This window comes from Gorilla gorilla, chromosome 10 (assembly GCF_029281585.2).
Source record: "Gorilla gorilla gorilla isolate KB3781 chromosome 10, NHGRI_mGorGor1-v2.1_pri, whole genome shotgun sequence".
Lineage (NCBI taxonomy): Eukaryota > Metazoa > Chordata > Mammalia > Primates > Hominidae > Gorilla > Gorilla gorilla.
In genome coordinates this window covers 24767289-24786317 of record NC_073234.2, presented here as the reverse complement: position 1 = coordinate 24786317, position 19029 = coordinate 24767289, and the positions used below count along the sequence as shown (strand labels likewise).

Genomic DNA, 19029 nt, shown 5'->3' with positions numbered 1-19029 from the left:
GACCATTATACAAATTATGAGAGTCAGAAAAGGAGAATAGAAAGAGAAAGAAAGAAAAAACTTATTCATAGAAATAATGACTAAAACATTCTCAACCTGAAAAAGGAAATGGAATCCAGGTTCAAAAATAACTAAGTAAGATGAACCCAATGAAATCCACATAAAAATACATAATCATTAAATTATCAAAAGGTAAAGAGAATTTTCAAAGCAATAAGAGAACAGTGACTTGTAAGATAGACAAGATGCCTGATAAGATGATCAGCTGGTTTTTCAGCAGAAATTTGCAGTCCAGAAGGCAGTGAAATTATTCACAGTGGTAAAATAATACAAACCTGCTAACCAAGAATACTATACCTGGGAAACCTGTCCATCAAAAATGGAGGAGTAATAAAGACTTTCTCAGACAAACAAAAGCTGAGGGAGTTCATCACCTCTAGATTTGTCTTACCAGAAATGCTAAAGAGAGTTTTTCAACTGAAAGAAAAGGACACTAAACAGCAACACAATATCAAGAGAAGGTATGAAACTGATTGGCAAAGGCAAATATAAAGAAAAACACATGATACTGTATTACTGTAATGCTAGTAAGTCACTTTTACTTCCAGTTAAAAGTTAAAAGAGAAAAGTATTAAAAATAACAAGCTAAAATATGTTTTAAAACATAAAATAGATATCAATTTTCACAAAAACAAAGTGTGTAGGGACAGATGATAAAGGGCAAAGTTTTTGTATGTGATTAAACTGAAGTTGTTATCAGCTTAAAACAGACTGCTATAACTACAAGATATTTTGTGTAGACTCCAAGGTAACCCCAAAAAGTCTATAAAAGTTACACAAAAGACAGAGATTTAAAAATCAAAGTATATTGGTACACAAAAAAACAATAAAACACAAGGAAGACAGGAAGAGAGGAAAAGACAGACAAAATAATTACAAGGCTAACATAAAACAACTAACATGGCAATAATAAATCTTCCCCTATCAACAATTACTTTAAATGCAAATTGAGTAAACCTCCCAATGAAAACACATATAGTGACTGAAAAGTTAAAAAAACAGACCCAAATATATTCTATATACAAGGTACTTACTTCAGATTTAAGAACACACATAGGCTGAAAGTGAAGGGATGAAAAAGATATCCCATGCAAATGGTAATCACAAGAGAGTAGGTGACAGGGCAGGAGTATCATCATCTTGGACAAGCACTGGCATTTTAAAGTTCCCCTTAATCAAAAACTGCCCCAAAGGGCATCGGCCTAATGGCTAACGTCAGCATGACCATAAACCACAAATGACATCTCTGACCAGAAACATTCCAACACGAAAATAAACCCTCCCCGACCAGAGACATGCCTGCCCCAAGATAACCTCCCCTCCGGCCAGAGAGATGTCAGCCCCAAGATAACTTTCCCTCTGACCAGAGACATTCCAACCCCACAATAAACTTCTCCTCCACACAGAAACATTCCAAGCCTGTGATAAGCTCTCTCACCCTAAAACCCTTAAATACTCTTAGTCTGTAAGAGAGAGTGGTCCTGACTAAAATTGGCCAGAAGCCCCTCTCAGGTTTATTCTCCAAAATAAACCTGTCTTTGACTGTTGAGCCACTAATCGTGTTTCTTTCCTCTTTCTCTAACTCTTACATTTGGTGCCAAAACCCAGGACGGGTGTTGTGGGTAGAGGCTCTCTTGCAACCCAGGAAGCAGTGGGCAGCGGCAGCTCATCCCACTGGATCCTGAGAGTCTCTGGCCAACCACCCCATCTTGCCTCTTACTTCACTTTTCAAGTGATTTACATGAGCAGGACAACTAACCTGAAGGGAACTGTGAGGCTCAGGCTGGGGCTACTCTCCAGTGGGCTCTCAAAACTCTCAGGTCTCAGAGTCCTGAGACCTGACCACTTCTGACCACCCACAGTGGGTATTTTGCTCTCTAACCCTTGTCCCCTCCTCCTCCCTCATCCTCACTTTCCTTTCTCTCTGTCTCTCTCTCTGTCTCTCTCTGTCTCTCTCTCTCTCTTCCTCATGTGGCTCTGGTTCAAGAGGCCCTTTGCCAATTCCAACTGGAACATCCAATATTGGACACTAATCCAGCCAACTGGTAAGATCTGCCTTCCCCTGACTTTCTCATGGTACCTGGGAAAGTCAGGTATGCCATCCTGATCCTCAGAGGACCAGTGGGACTAGGCTAGAAGAAATCTTGGGGACACTCAGTTTCTTCTCAGCTTAATTGTTCTCTTTAGAAAGAGGATTCTGGGTCTCTGTCTTTTGTCTGGGGACACCTAGAACAAAAACAGACACCCTAGGCTTCTTCTTACCAGTCCACATAGGTGCTCAACAATCCAAAATTTCTATGTCCTCTCCACTGGGCTGTCTCCTTCACAGCCTTGCCAAACTTGGCTTATGGGAAGCATAAAGCCAAAGTGTTTGGCTTTTTATTGCAACGTGGCCGGGCCCCAGTGCAAATTAGATAATGACAGCTAATGGCCCGAAAATGGCACCTTTGATTTTTCAAATTCTCAGGGACCTTGACAACTTTATAACCAGGAACAGCAAATGGCAGGAGGTTCTTGCCTGAATATTCAGGCTTTCTTCTACCTAAGATCCTGACCCTCCCTGTGTCAAGCTTGCACCCCTCATGAAATCCTTCTTAATAAAACCCTCCCCAGGTTTCTCCTTCCTCTGAAATTCCTTCCTTCTAAACCCCTTCCTCTGAAACCCCTTTTGACCCTACAGATGAATGCCCTCTCTATCCTCATCCCCCTGGATCCACTTCTTGCCTGTCCGAACCCTCAGCCCCAAACTCCACTCTTCCTCCTTCTCCACCTGTTACTCATTCAAAAACTGCTTCAACCAGTCAAACCATCTCTGCCTTTCTCCTACTCTGGGAAGTGGCTAGGGTCGAAGGTATTGCTTGTGTTCATGTCCCTTTCTCCATGTCTGATTTGTCACAGATTAAACAGCACCTTGGATCTTTCTCTGAAAATCCCTCTCATTATCACAGGGAATTCCTGCACATAAACCAATCCTTTAATTTAACTTGGCATATTATTTATATAATTCTAACCTCAACCCTCACCCCTGATGAAAAAGAGCACTCAGCTTAATTAAAATCGATGTCCAAGCTATGAGTATATTCAAAGGCCTTTATGTTTTTCTCTTCATAAATCTTGTTTTCCTGGAAAAGGTTTTTTCCCAGTCAACTGAATCTGAATTACTTTTCTCCATTCTTTCTTGCCACTCTTGGTGCAGGTATTAAAGACCCTAAAATGACTTCTGGTGGCCTGGGATTCCTTGGGAAAACAGAAAAGTTGCCACAAATCCCATTTGGGGAAAAACCTTTGTTTTCCTTATGGAACCCCTGGAATTAGAGGTAAATAAGTACCTCTCAAAATCTGTCTTTGTCTCCCAGCTTTACTTGTTTATTAGGCCCTGGAAATTATTTTCCTAGCCCTGTTCTTAAAGGGCCTCACCCAAAGGCCAATAATCCAATTGGAAAATTAGAAAAAAAATCTTATAACTACTGGATTTTCTTCTGGTTGTCTATGTGGCTATATATGTGTTAGGTGTGCAATGTCTATTTACAAAGCTCTAATTAACTGGCCTAAGAAAAATAAGTGCTTAAATCAAATATTTTTAGGGGAAAAGTAAAAGCTATGGGACCTTTCAGTTCACGTGACTTTAATCTTTAAAACTTACTGGCACAGTAAAATTAGAAATGTTTTAAGAGTTGCCAGCATACATTTTTGTTTGCATTTATTAATCAAGCAATTTCGTACTTATCTCTGCCAAATACTATTAGGTGTCAAAATTTGGCATAGAGTCTACAAAACTATAACTCAGCCCAAACAGAATAATCTTTGCTTGTGTAATTTTTTAATAAATGAAACATTAATATTGGTTTAATAAAGATAGCTTCATCTTGAACTATTTAGTGAAATACCCTAACTTCTAATTTTGTGGCCTTAGGCAGTCTAGTGCACAGACATGAAGGAAGTTTGCTTTGGGAAAGGACTGTTATCATCTTTGATATTAAAGAAAAGAGAATTTATACAAAAAAGAATCATATATGGTAAATTCCTGTCCTGAAGTAAATTAACTAGTTGTTTAAAGAGAGGGATGTTTACAACAAAGTCGAGGCATGTCAGAGATTGTCCATGTAAGTCATGAAAAAATTTATAAAAGGGAATTTATGCAAGAAATGTTGTACAATTTAAAAGTGATTAGGACTCCTGAATGCTTTATAAAATGCCATATAACTCTTAGCTGTACAACTTGCCTGCTTTGCAGCTAGGTAAGACCTAGGACACATGGAGTTAAATGCTGGAATAAGTCGGACCTTATCTGAACTTCTGTCTGGGTCCTAGGCTCTCCACCTAGTACATAATTAAAATCCCAAACTTACCAACAAAAGTAAAGGTTGCTAAAAGTTAACAGTGTAACATGTATTTAAGACTATTGAAAAAACAGTTTACATATACTTTTGGTAAAAAGATTATAAGGAGGCATGAGAATGTGGATTTTTACCTAGATTAAAAGGTTAAAGAATTGTTTTAAGTTGAATAAAATAAAAATGAAGGTTTAAGCAAGTTTTGGAAGGTTAATTGTAAAGGAAATTCTGTGTGTAAATATATTGGCTAAAGTTAAAGGAGTATCATCCAGTTTTTCTGTAAACTGACATTAAAATAAAAGCACAGTGGGTTTGGTTTCTCTTAAAGCACTAACCTGCTCTTTAACAAAAATTATAAAGGGTTAAAAAGGGTCTATAGAAATCTTACCTTATGGTCAAACACTAAAATCGGGTAAATGTATCTACAAGGTTCTATTAAAAATTGAGTTTAACATTAGTAGCCCACTAATATAAAGGTAAAATTTGGCTTATTTGGTATAAAATCATACAGGAAGCATTGTCAAATATAAAATGGTGTTTGGCTTTCTTTGGGCTATATTTGTATACATATGTTATTGGTATGTGTTCCAAAGTTATAAGAGACTCCTATATTTCTGATATATCTTAGTGTACGTTATCAGTAATAATTATAATTGTTATGTTAAAATATTGCATGCCACAAAGGTAACAGATATTCTTGTCAATTGTAACTTTATGGCTACTATAAAACTTTTTGTCATCCATAAACAATTGTTGACTTGTTTTTGGTCCCCTAGAGACTGAAGTAATCTTTTTTACTTTTTGAGTATATTTAAGTTATGGCAATATAGTTATTTGCATCAGTGCAATAAGAATCTGTTTTATTTTGTAACAGAACACGATTTGAAAAACTGGTTATTTTACCAAGGCTTTGACTGGAGAGGTGTGCTGTCCTTTAAGGAATCAAACTTGACTTATGGAGCCAATAAAGCTCTTGGGAAACTGGCCTCATATTTTATGTGCACAGTCCCTGTACAGGGTTTCTGACCTGTGGTAAGTAAAGAATGTCACTTTCTGACAGGCCAGGACCCCCAAGTTATCTTGGAACCTCAGGAGGAGAGGAATTCACCCAACTCATAGGTATTTAATGGTACAATTCCATGACTGGGCTCAGCTTTAAAAGGCCTTATCTCAGATTCCTTCTATGGAACAAAATTCCATCAATGCCAGTTTAAAAGGCCTAGGTAACAAATAATTATTCTTGCTGCACTGTATGCAAATAATTAAACCAAGTATAATAATGCAAACCATTCCTACCATGATTTATTTTTTAATAATGGTTACTGGCAGAAAATAACACGTGGCCCTTTCCAAACATGTGCCTCTGCCTCTCATTAGGTAAGGAATGTTGCTTCTATCTCAACCAATTGGGCCGAGTAAGAAACACTGCTAAATAACTTAAAGAAAGGGCCAAAAAGCTAAGGGAATTCCAAAACAACCAAATGGATTCTTGATTTGGGAAAAAAACCATAGCATGGGTCATCCCATTCCTGGGCGCCCCCCTACTACTATGCCTAGGACTAATGTTCTTACCCTGCCTAATTAATCTTTTCCAAAGATTTTTAACTGACAGGATCATGGCCATTTCACAGACAACTACCCAAAAACTGCCCCAAAGGGCATCAGCCTAATGGCTAATGTCAGCATGACCATAAACCACAAATGACATCTCTGACCAGAAACATTCCAACACGAAAATAAACCCCTCCCCAGCCAGAGACATGCCCATCCCAAGATAACCTCCTCTCTGGCCAGAGAGATGCAGCCCCAAGATAACCTCCCCTCTGACCAGAGACATTCCAACCCCGCAATAAACTTCTCCTCCACACAGAAACATTCCAAGCCTCTGATAAGCTCTCTTACCCTAAAACCCTTAAATACTCTTAGTCTGTAAGAGAGAGTGGTCCTGACCAAAAATTGGTCAGAATCCCCTCTCAGGTTTATTCTCCAAAATAAACCTGTCTTTGACTGTTGAGCCATTTTTCATGTTTCTTTCCTCTTTCTTTAACTTACAGGAGGAGTGGCTACGCTTATATCAGATAAAATAGACTGAGTTAAAAACTGTTACAAGAGACCAAAAGGGAAATTTTATAATGATAAAAGGGTCAATTCAACAGGAATATATAACAATTACAATTATATATGCATCCAACAGTAGAACACCTAAATATATAAAGCAAACATTGGAAAAACAGAAAAGAGAAATAGGGAGCAATAAAATAATAGTAGGAGACTTCAATACTATTTGCAATAATGGATACATCATTCAGACAGAAATCCGTATCCATAAGAAAACAGCAGACTTGAATAACACAATAGACCAAATGGACCAAACAGACATATGCAGAATATTCCACCAAACAGCAGCTGAATACAAACTCTTCTCATGTGCACTCAGATCCTTCTCCAGGATAAGTCACATATTAAGTCACAAAATAAGTTATAACAAATTTAGAAAGATTGAAATCACACCAAGTGTCTTTCTGGCCACAACAAAATTAAACTATAAATCAATAACAGAAGGAAGACTGGAAAAATAAAAAATACATAGATATTAAACAACAGACTCTTGAAAAGTCATTGAGTGAAAGAAGGAATCAAGAAGGAATTTAAAGTGCCTTAATACAAATGAAAACAAAAATAAAAAACACTAAAATTATGGTATTCAGCAAAAGCACTATTAAGAAGGAGGTTTACCGTGATAAATACCTACATTAACAAAGAACAAAGATCTAAAATAATCAACCCAAATTTATACTTCAAGAGGCTAGAAAAAGAACAAACTAAGCTCAAAATTAGCAGAGAGAAAGAAATAACAAAAATTAGAGAAGAAATAAATAAAACAAGAAAAGAAAAAAATCAAAGAGGCTCAGTGGGTTTTTTGAAAAAAATAATTAACACATCCTTATTTGGACTAAAAAAAAAAGAAATGAAAGAAGATACATTATAACTGCTCTTTTAGAAATAAAAATGATCATAAGTGAACAAATATGTCAACTAATCGAATAACCTAGAAGAATTGTGTAAATCCCCAAATACACAAAACATGCCAAAAGTAACAATCAAGAAAGTTTGAACAGACCTATCATTAGTATGGAGATTTAATGAATAACAAAAATCCTTCTAACAAATAAAAACCCAGGATCAGATAGCTCCACAGGTAGATTCTAATACACATTTTTTTTAAAAAGTGCCAATCAGTCTCAAATGCTTCCAAAAAGTGAGAGAACACTTCCAAACTCATTTTATAAGGCCAGTAGCACACTGCTACCAAAGCCAGACAAGGACACTACAAGAAAAAAAAAATGACAGGCCAGTATCTCTGATGAATATAGATGCAAAAAATATTCAAAAAATATTAGGAAATAGAATCCAACAGCACATTAAAGGGATCATACATCATGACCAAGTAGTATTTATTCCCAGGATGCAAGGATGGTTCAGTATGTATAAATTTGTACCACATTCACAGAATAAAGGGGAAAAAAATCACATAATTATATAAATACATGCAGAAAAAGCATTTGACAAAATTCAACATTCTTTCATGTTAAAAACTCTCAAGAAACTATAAATAGGAGAGTATCTCAATATAATACAGGCTATATATGAAAGGCCCATAGATAATATCAGACTCAACGGTGAAAAGTTGAAAGCTTTTCCTTTAAGAACAGGAGCAAGGCAATGATGCCCACTCTTGCCACTTTTATTCAATATAGAACCAAAGCCCTAGCCAGAACAGTTAGGTAAGAAAAATAAATTAAAGCCTACCGAATCAGAAAGGAAGAGATAAATTTTTTCCTGTTTGCTGATGCCATTATATTACGTATTAAAAATCCCAAAGGCTCCATTTTAAAAAACTGTTAAAACTAATACACAAATACAGTAAGATTGCAAGCTACAAAATCAACTTACAAAAATCAGTTGCATTTCTATACACTAGCAATAAACTCTGAAAAGGAAATTAAGACAACAATCCCATTTACAATAGCACAAAAAAGAATTAAATACTTAAGGAAAAACTTTTCCGAGGAAGTGAAAGACCTGTGTCTGGAAACAAAACATTGATGAAAGAAATTAAGACACAATTAAATAAAAATATATACCATGTTCATTGATTGGAAGACTTACTATTGTTAAAATAACCATAATATCAAAAGCAATCTACAGATTCAATGCAACCCCTGTCAAAATCACATTGGTATTGTTTAAAAAAATAGAAAAGGAAATCCTAAAATTTATAGGGAATGAGAAAACACCACAAATAACAAAATCAATCTTGAGAAAGAAGAAGAAAGCTGGAGGACTCACACTTCCTAATTTCAAAATTTAGTACAAAACCACAGTAATCAAAACAGTATGGTGCCGGCATAAAGAAATATAAACATCAATGACAGAATAGAGATCTCAGGAATAAATGCACACATAAAAGGTCAACTGGTCTTTGACAAGGGTACCAAGAATACACTGGGGGGAATGGATAGTCCCTTCAACAAATGGTGTGGAGAAAACTGTATATCCATAAGCAAAACAATAAAATTTGATGTTTATCTTACACCATACACAAGAATTAACTCAAAGTGGATTAAAGACATAAAAGTAAGGCCTGAAACTGTAAAACTGATAAAAGAAAAAATAAAAGACATGCTTTATGACCTTGGTCTTGGCAATGATTTCTTGGATATGACACCAAAATCACAGACAATGAAAACAAAAACAAATAAGTTGAACTATGTCAAACTGGAAAGCTCTTGCAAAGCAAAGGAATAATCAACAGAGTGAAAAGACAACATATGGAATGGTAGAAAATATTTGCAAACCATGTGTCTGACAAGGGGTTGCTATCCAAAACATATAAGCAACTCCTACAACTCAACTCAACAGCAAAAAAACTAATAACATGACTTTAAAATGGGCAAGGATCTGAGTAGACATCTTTCAAAAGAAAACATACAAATGGCCAATAGGTATATGAAAAAATGCTCAATGCCACTAATCAGGGAAATGCAAATCAAAACCACAATGAGATATCGCTTCACACATGTCAGGATGCCTATTATCAAATAAAAGACGACAAGTGGTTGGCAAAGATGTGGAGAAAACTGGAATCTTTGTATACTGTTGGTGTTAATGCAAAATGGTGCAACTGCTATGGAAACATGGTGTATATATTCATCTATATTTGTATATGTGTATATGCATATTATATATACATGCATATATATATGCACATATATATGCACACACACATGCACAATGGACTATTGCCTTTTTTAAATGCCAAGATAAGAAACAATTTATTACAGAAGAAAAATTTCTCATCCAAAATATAGAAATCAATACAACTTTGCCACAATCAATATACACGAACTGTACAAATGTATACCCATTCATAATTTACCAAATAAAAGATGATTAACAAAGTTCACAAAATAGATGAAAATACTTTTACCCAGGAAAGTTACAAACCAGACCTCCAATTTCTAAAATAGAAGTTTACTCAGTCTTAGAAAACTACAAGCTAGCAAATGTACGTAGAGCTGGCTGGTGCCAACACCACAGTTGAAACAGTCTTTCTAAGGGTCTTTTTAAAAACCCGTTGCCATGGCAGATTCTGGTCACTCGCTACTTTCAAGGTCAAAAACACAATACAAAGTCTGACCATTTTCCCAGGTCATGTTTGCTAGCTTGTCTTTATGTACATTTAGAAATATTTGCTAGGTAAAAGTCTTGTCGTAAAATTTCCAGTACTACCATGTTTAAAACGTTGAGCTCCCCTATTGAGCTGCCAAAAAGGTAAACAATAATTTTCAAGTGTGATAGTGCAAATTCCTCTGCGAGATCTACTACAGAGAAAGGTTCTTTGACATACAGATTTTCTTTAAAGGAATTGATGTAAAAATTTAAGTATGTCTGGGAGAAGCTGAAATCACTCTAGGACTTCACTCCCTAGCAAATAAAGTGATCATTTACTTGGACTCACAGGCTATTAAATTATTGAAAGGTACTGTACAAACTATGGCACTGTCACTTTTAAAAAAATGTTTACCACTCTATCTTGTGCCGGATCTTCACAGCTGTGACATGGTTTAAATTCCATAATCCATCCCCAATAGGAGCCCACCCAAAGCCAAAATCAAATTTATCCATGCACTATAAGATGATCCATCTTAACCTGATACAGTCATCATACTGTAGTTTTTGGAAGGGCTGGTTCTGCCCAAGAGAAATTCGTCCTTACAGTTTATTCAGCTGTCTACCATTTGTATGTCGGTGCTGTTTTGAGTGCTACCCCCTGCTGGTGGGGCTTTCATACAGCACACAGATGGAGCCATCCTCTCCAATTCTGCAGGACAGACATCTCATAGGTTGAGGTGAGCGTGAGCCCAACCCAGAGTGTGAGTTCACTTGGGAGAAGCTTGAACAGCTCCTGACTGCTCGGTCCAATCCGCTGTGCTGCCTGTCCAGGGGATCCATTTCATGGTTGATGCGAATACAAAGATAACTCGATCTTTTGTATGGCTTTTCTGGGAATCAGTGATGTTTATAATGTTCTGTCAGCAGTTCCTGCAGGCTGTGGCTGAAGGTCTGCAGCTGTTGCCCGTTCGTGAGCCCTTTGCTGTGGAGAAACTTGGAGACGAAGGACATGGAGGCGGCCATCTCGCCTACCCTGGTGGTGGCTCTGGGGTAGAAGGGATGCAAGGAGGCAGAGGTGGGGCGGCCCGGGAATGCCGGGGCTCGGCTGCGCTGCCTCAGCAGCTGAGCAGCCCCCAGGGCTTCCTCACGGAGCACAGGGCTGACGGGAAGAGAGGGTGTGAGGGGCAGACAGCTACTTTTTTCTTTCATTAGAGTAAAAAAGTTATTTTCTAGACAAGAAGAGGCAGAAGAGAGGAAGAGAGGAGCGATGGCGGTTTGGTTACATGGCTGGGACCTCCCCAGCTGCCTCCACCCCTAGCTGCACAGCCTCTGAAGATCCCAACAGTTGCCTTTCCAGCACCGAAGGGCGAACTTCTTTAAAAAGAAGAAAATTCTGTATACGACAAAACTAATGAATCTTGAGGACATTATGCTCAGTGAAATAAGTCACAGAAAGACAAATACTGCATGATTCCACTTACATGATTTATCTAAAACAGCCAAATTCATAGAATCAAAGAGTAAAACAGTAGCTGTCAGGGGCTAAATTGAAGAGGGAACGAGGAGTTTGTAATCAATGGACATAAAATTTCAGTGAAGCAAGGTAAATAAGCTCTGGAGATTTGCTCTACAATGTTGTACTTATAGTCGACAATAATATATTGTACACTTACAATTTGTTAAAAGGGAGATCTCATGTTAAATGTTCTTACCACAATAAAATAAAATTTTTAAAAGAAAAAAGACACCTGGTGTCTTTTTCTTGTAGCAACTGAAGTAAATAGAGATGTATGGGTGTATGGGCATTAGTTTGATTTTCTCTTACGAAGAGGTCTGGATTATAGCCTCCCTCTTGAGACCGGAGTCAAGCACTTGAGGTGGGGAATGATGGAGAGATTGGAAATGGCATTCTTCTCCACAACACCATGGGTTCTGTAGTCCCTTGTGCAATTTTGCAATTCTGCCATGATAGTTATTGAGACCAAGACAGGCAAAGTCTAACCAGGGAAAGAAGAGTTCCGTAGACTTCCTTCCAATTCTACCAAGGTCGATATTGAGAGCAGGGTTCTTGCCAGCAGCATTAAACCCAACAATCTATACTTCCTAGAACAATCTCTACCTTTGATTTCTGTAAAATAACACTTTTTTGTTTTTCTTCTGAGGCCCCTCCTCCACAGACCAGTTTCTGGATATCTTCTTCTTTATCAGATCTCTAAATGTTGAGATTCTTCTAGATTTAGATCTATGCTGCTTGTTCTTTGCACTCTACATTTTCTTCATTCATTTCTACAACTTTTAATAGTGTGTATAGGTAGCTCCCAGATTGCTATTTTCACCGTGATTCTCTTGCCTCATACTTTTCCCCTCTTTGGTGATGATGTGTCAGCACATTGGCCCTCTCTAATCTTGAATACTTTATTTCTGTCTGGGGAGTTTAGCACATGCTTCCCTCTGCCTATAATGCTGTATAACTTGCCCTCTCCCTTTTTGCAAGGATAAATTCCCAGCTTAAATGCCATATCATAAGAGAGGTCTTGACTGAATGCACAATCTATGTTGGATCTCCCTAGATGTTCAGGGAAGAAAAGAAATATTTTTTTCTTTCACAGCATTTATCATCATATGGAATTACCTTATTTAATTTATTTGTTTATATACTTTGATCTGTATTCTTCCACAGGAATGTAAAATCCCCAATGGCAGGAACATGTGGTTTTTGTTAACCACAGAACAGTATCTGACACAAAATATGCATTAAAATTATTGTGAACTGACTAAATAATATCCATCTCCTCCACTTGATTGCTTTACTTGCCACACATCCCCAGTACCTAATTCAAGAGCTTGGCTCATTGTCAGCCTTTAAATATTGACTGAACCCAATTAATCACTTTTTTCTTTAACTTCTGAACTCTGTGCCCAGCTCCCTACTTGAATAGCTTCACTGGATATCTCAAAAGAACCTCAAATTCAATATGTCTACTTTCCCTATCTGTTATTAGCAACAAACCCAGCACTTGCCCTAGTAGGAAATCTACAATCATCCTTTACTTATCTCTAAAATGAAAAAAAAACCCACACCTTTTTCATAAAGTTTTGAGTTCACTAAGTGAAATAAGCAAGGTGCCTATCACAATGCCTGGCGTACAGTATCTATAAATATTAGTTTAGCTATACCAGTTTTCATTCATTCAAAGAGGCACATCTTTTCACATCTCTGAAATCAAGATATGTTTTGTGATCAGTAGTGTTTCATAATTGGATACACATCTAATCATTAATCAGGTGGAAATTTTTTCTTTAAATGCTTTATTAGAAAATTGTGTCCTTTACCTCAATGGTGCTTCAGATGTGATAATTTGCAGTAACACAACTTCTCTCTCCAACGTGCCCATACATATTAAAGTAGTCATTAGGTCACATCACGTACATTTGAAATCCATATTTTTCTCACTCTTCCCACTGTTGTAATCTTACTTTGGGCCCTCATTTTCTTTCAACTGAACATTGAATTAGCCCCCTGAATGGTCTTCCTGCTGACTATATTGCCCTTCTCCAATGTGTGTGTGTCATATTCATGCCAGAGTAATCATGTTTCTCTCATGCCTAACTCACTTCATTATCTACACAACTGCCTGCAGAATGGAATCCAGATTCTTTCATATGGCACACAGGGCTCTGACTCTCTCTCTCTTTAGCCTAATCCCTAAGCCACAGTCAAGTTGACCTCCTTTCTGTACTTGCAGATGACTTAACACCGTATGTTGTTTCACAACCCATGTCGTTTATCACACTGACCTATCTTGAAAATATTTTGTATCAGCTGGAATCCCTCTGGCAATAAATAACAGAAAAGCAACTAGCAGCTGCTTAAACAAACAGGAAAGTCCATAGGTTGGTGTTCCAAGGTTGATAGAATTGCCCAATAATGCTGATGAGGACCAAGGCCCATTTTATCTTTCAGACTTCCTTAACATCCCCCTGCTTGTTACTTTGCTGTCTCAAGATGGTCATTGAAATATTAAATATCACATCTATTTTCCATTAAGTAAGAACAAGGAAGGACATTCAGGGGTATGCCCACTACAACTCTTCCTTTTAAGAAAGCAAATGTTTCCCATAAGCCCTACCAAGCAGTTTTCTACTTATATCTCATTGCCCAAACAGCACCATAGTCACTCTGGTTTGAAGATGCCTAGAGAGAGGGATGTTGTGGGTAGTTTAGCCAATGAGCAGTGTCTGCCACAGTCTGCTTGGAAAATATCTTCTCATTTTTTGTGAGATTCAACTCAAGAGTTATATCTTAGAAATTTAGAAATGTATATATATATGTATATAAACTATGTATGTATATAAATTATATTGATATTTATATAAGCATACATAAAACACAAATATATAAACATATATATAGTATGTACCCTTTCATCATTAACTGAATATTTATCAAATAACTGTACACAGTGTGTGCTAGGTACTGTTCTAGGCACTGGGAATACAGCAATGAACAACATCCTTTCCTTTGTGGAATTTACATCCTAGTGTTTACCCTTTGATCTAACTTTTTCACCTCTAGTAACTTACCTTACAGACTATACCTCAAAAACAAGGATGCTCATTGAAGTGATAACTAGAATAACAAAAATCTGATTAAATATCACTATGGGATTGATTATAATATACATAAAATTATAAAATGTAATTATTCAAAAGAGTATAATCCTCTTAATAGAGATATACTAACATGGAAAGCTGTCCCCAACATATATTTTAATTTAAATAATGGAAGACCAAAATGTATAGTAAACTCTCACTTTTAAAAGGAAAATCCATCCCCAAATTCATACAGAATCTCGAGGAATCTGAAATAGCCAAAACAACTTTGGAAGAAGAACAAAGGTATTAGACTCACACTTCCTGATTTCAAAGCATATACAAAGATACATTGATCAAAACAGTGTTGCACTGGCATAAAGACAGACAAATAAACCATCGTAATAGAATAAAGAGCCTAGAAATAAGCCTGTGTGTATACGGTCAAATGATCTTCAACAAGGGTGCCAAGACCACTCATTGGGAAAATGATAGTCTCCTCAACAAATGGTGTTGGGAACACTGGAAATGAAAGTTAAACCTTTATTTTACACTATCTACAAAATTTAACTTACAATATATTAAAGACATAAGCATAAGACCTAAAACTATAAAATTTCTAGAAGAAAACAGACAGGATAATCTCATGACATTGGGTTTGTCAATGACTTCTTAGATATGACACCAAAAGCACAGGTAACAAAAGCAAAAAAAGATAAATGGGACTACATCAAACTTGAAAACATTTGTGCATCAAAGGACACAATGAAAAGAGTGAAGGGCAACATACAAAATGGGGAAAGAAAATTTACAAAGAATATATTTAGAAGTTATTATCCACAATATATAAAGAACTCCCACAACTAAACAATGAAAAAACAATCAAATAACTAGATTTTAAAGTGTGCAAAATATTTGAATAGATATTTCTCTAAAGAATATATACAAATGGCTAATAAACATTGAAAAGGTGCTCAACATTACTAATCACCAGAGAAATGCAAATCAAAATCACAATGACATAATACTTCACATCTGTGAGGATGGCTGCTATAAAAAAAAAAAACCAGAAAGTAACAAGTGTTGGCAAGGATGGGGACAAATTGAAACCCTTGTGCACAGTTGGTGGGATTGTAAAATGGTTTAACTGCTATGGAAAACACCGTCAAGTTTCCTCAAAAAATTCATATAGAACTACCATATGATCCAGGAATTTTACTTATGGGTGTATATCCAAAAGAATTGAAAACATGGTCTTGAAGAGATATTTATATACCACAGTCATAGCACTAGTCCCAATAACCAAGAAGTAAAAGCGAGCCAAATGTCCATCAATAGAAGAATGAATACATACAATCAAATATTATTCAGCCTTAAAAAGAAATGAAATTCTGATACATGCTGCAACATGGATGAACTTTGAAGAAATTTTGCTAAGTAAAATAAGCTAGTCACGAAATGACAAATATTGTATTATTTCACCTATATGAAGTATCCAAGCCAATTCATAAAAACAGAAAGAAGAACGCTGGTTACCAGGGACAGAGAAGAGGAGAAAGGGGAAGTGTTTAGTGGGTTGTTTAGTAGGTATAGAGTTTCAGATTTGCAAGATATAAAAGCTCTGAAAATCTGTCTCACAACAATGTGTATATACTTTACACTACTAAACTGTACATTTAAAAATGGTTCACCAGGCGCGGTGGCTCACGCCTGTAATCCCAGCATTTTGGGAGGCCGAGGCGGGTGGATCACAAGGTCAGGAGATCTAGACCATTCTGGCTAACACGGTGAAACCCCGTCTCTACTAAAAATACAAAAAAAGTAGCCGGGCGTGGTGGCGGGCGCCTGTAGTCCCAGCTACTCCTGAACCCGGGAGGCGGAGCTTGCAGTGAGCAGAACGCGCCACTGCACTCTAGCCTGGGCGACAGAGTGAAACTCCATCTCGGGAAAAAAAAAAAAAAATGGGTAAAATGGGAAAAAGGAAAACCCATACCTGCATCTTCATATATATTATTATATACAATAATACTGAAAATACTTTCAGTTTATGAATTTGGTGGGTAGCTCACACATTACTTTATATTTTCTTCATACTTATATATTTTATAATAAGTATATATTACTTTTTATAGTCAGAGAAAGATTAGAAAAAATTTAAAAAATTACAAGGTACTTTCTTCTCTATCTCTCTCCTCAAATAGTAATGACCATTTATTTGTACTTATGTAGTCACCAACAGAATTTATATTTATTGAATGAAATAATAAATGTATCATCAACTAGTGATAATGAATGCCTTCAATAAAAATTTATATTTAGCACCAAATTAAGAAATTAATTTAATATAGTTCTTCATTTAATGAATACCGATTGTTATTAAGTGCCTAGGATATGCCCGATGTGCCTGTGTAGGTTTTGAGTAATAAACATGGTTATTTCTTGAAACTATCTTTTGATGAAGAAAGAGAAAAAGAGAAAGAGAGAAAGAAAGAGGTTATGGCTAGCTGGTAACATTCAAAAGCAAGCCACTTCATGAAACCCCATTACAAGTCAAGATAGTATAGTCCAGGTGTGTAGTACTCTGGTGGTCTGGTTTTATCATAGAGCCTAAATACATAGCAAAGAGAATAGATTTCACATACTTCAAAAACATGTAACAGCGAGTATGATATACCCGCAGACCCAGTCACCCCACTCCAGCTTCTGCCAGAGAAAACTGCTGTAAGAAAAACTGCTTTGGAAGTTAATTGCATTCTTCCCCCCACCCCCTTGGGCCATAAAATTTTATTAGCAGGTAAGGGGAAGAGCCAGGAGTAAGGGTCCCTCCCTTCCCATCCCCTACCCAGGATCCTCCCTCTGAAGGAGAGCAGAAGCCCAGGAGCCTACCACTCAGCGGACCTTGCAGGTGGGCAGGTTGCTGTAAGGATCTTTCTGGCGCTCGAGCAGGATGCGGTCGGCAGTAATCTCCTGCTCAGGCCTCCTCTGGCAGTCAGCACACACATTGCCCAGCTGGACTTCGGCACCGCTGCTCAGAGCCTGGATCCGCACCAGCTGGGCCTCAACGCAGGCCTCCGTTCCTGCAGTACGGTCTTCCAAGGCGGTTTTCATGCTGAGCTGCGACTGCAGCTCAATCTCAAGACCCCGGAGGGTACACCACCGGTCCGTGACTCGGACTTGCGCATCTGGAGCTGCTCCGTGTGGCCAGCGACCTCCCAGCTCAGCTCCTCAGTCTGGCTGGTGACCAGGCTTCAGCATCTTCGGCATCTGCTCAGCTATGACCGCATACTGGCTTCACGTGTTGCCCGGGATCTTTGCAAGACCAATGCCTGGAGCAGAATCCACCTCCACACTGACCTGGCCACCCGCAGCACTGATTTCCTCATTGTGGTTCTTCTCCAGGTGATCCAGCTCCTCCTGCAGGCCTTGGATGTGCGTCTTCAGGTCAGCCCTGGCGGGGTCAGCTCATCGGGCGCCCTGCGCAGGCCTTGATGTCTGCCTCCAAGCTCCTTCGCAGAGACTGCTCCATCTCAGACTTGGTTCGGAAGTGATCTGCAGCCAGGCGGCGGGTGTCAATCTGCAAGACAATCCTGGAGTTCTCAATGGTGACACCAAGAATCTTGTCCCGCAGGTCTTCGATGGTCTTGAAGTAGTGGCTGTAATTGCCGGGGCCCCGGGGTCCAGTCGCGGATCTTCACCTTCAGCTCACCCGGCCTCCTCCAGAGCCCGCACCTTGTCCAGGTAGGAACCAAGTGGTCGTGGATGTTCTGCGTGGTGATCTTGGTGCCCGTCAGCAGCCTGTCGGACCTGCACAGGACGCTGGCATCGCCGCTGCCATAGCCCCGAAGGAGGATGAGGGCACAAAGTTGGTGGAGGACACAGGCTACGGCTTCGGAGCCCCAGTGGATGCTGGGCTCTAGGAAGGCGCCCCCGACCCCAAAGTGCACGGAGCCGCTGCCCAGCCCCCAAAAGACTAAGTGGCCAATGACTGGCAAAAGCTGCAGGAAGTTAGGGTGAGGCAGAGAACGGTCCAAGGAGCTGCAATCGGCAGGAGGAATCGGAAATTTTAATTGCATTATTACCAATTATAAGAATTTTTGTGCTATGAGTGGATTTTGTGCTATGAGGGGACCCAAAAAAGGGCTGATAAAACACCAAAACCACTGGTGAGGAGAACTTAAGAGGGAACCAGGCTTCAAGCTCCTAAACTCACCATGGACTGCCACAGAATTTAAAGCACAGTCCATATTCCCCAGAAAGCTAACCAAGCCCACCACTGGGTGTCCTACCAAAGGCCGTTCCCTGGCATTATTCTAGACGGAACAACCCAGACGGGAAAAATGTACTGCTGTGGAGAGATGAATCAATT

General features: G+C 38.3%; 2 pseudogenes; both read right to left on the bottom strand.

Moving 5' to 3' along the window:
* Nucleotides 1–9787: 9787 nt before the first annotated feature.
* On the bottom strand, nucleotides 9788–11707 carry LOC101142082 (protein BTG1-like; annotated as a pseudogene).
* A 5845-nt stretch (nucleotides 11708–17552) lies between these two features.
* On the bottom strand, nucleotides 17553–18736 carry LOC101141700 (keratin, type I cytoskeletal 19-like; annotated as a pseudogene).
* Between the last annotated feature and the right edge of the window lie 293 nt (nucleotides 18737–19029).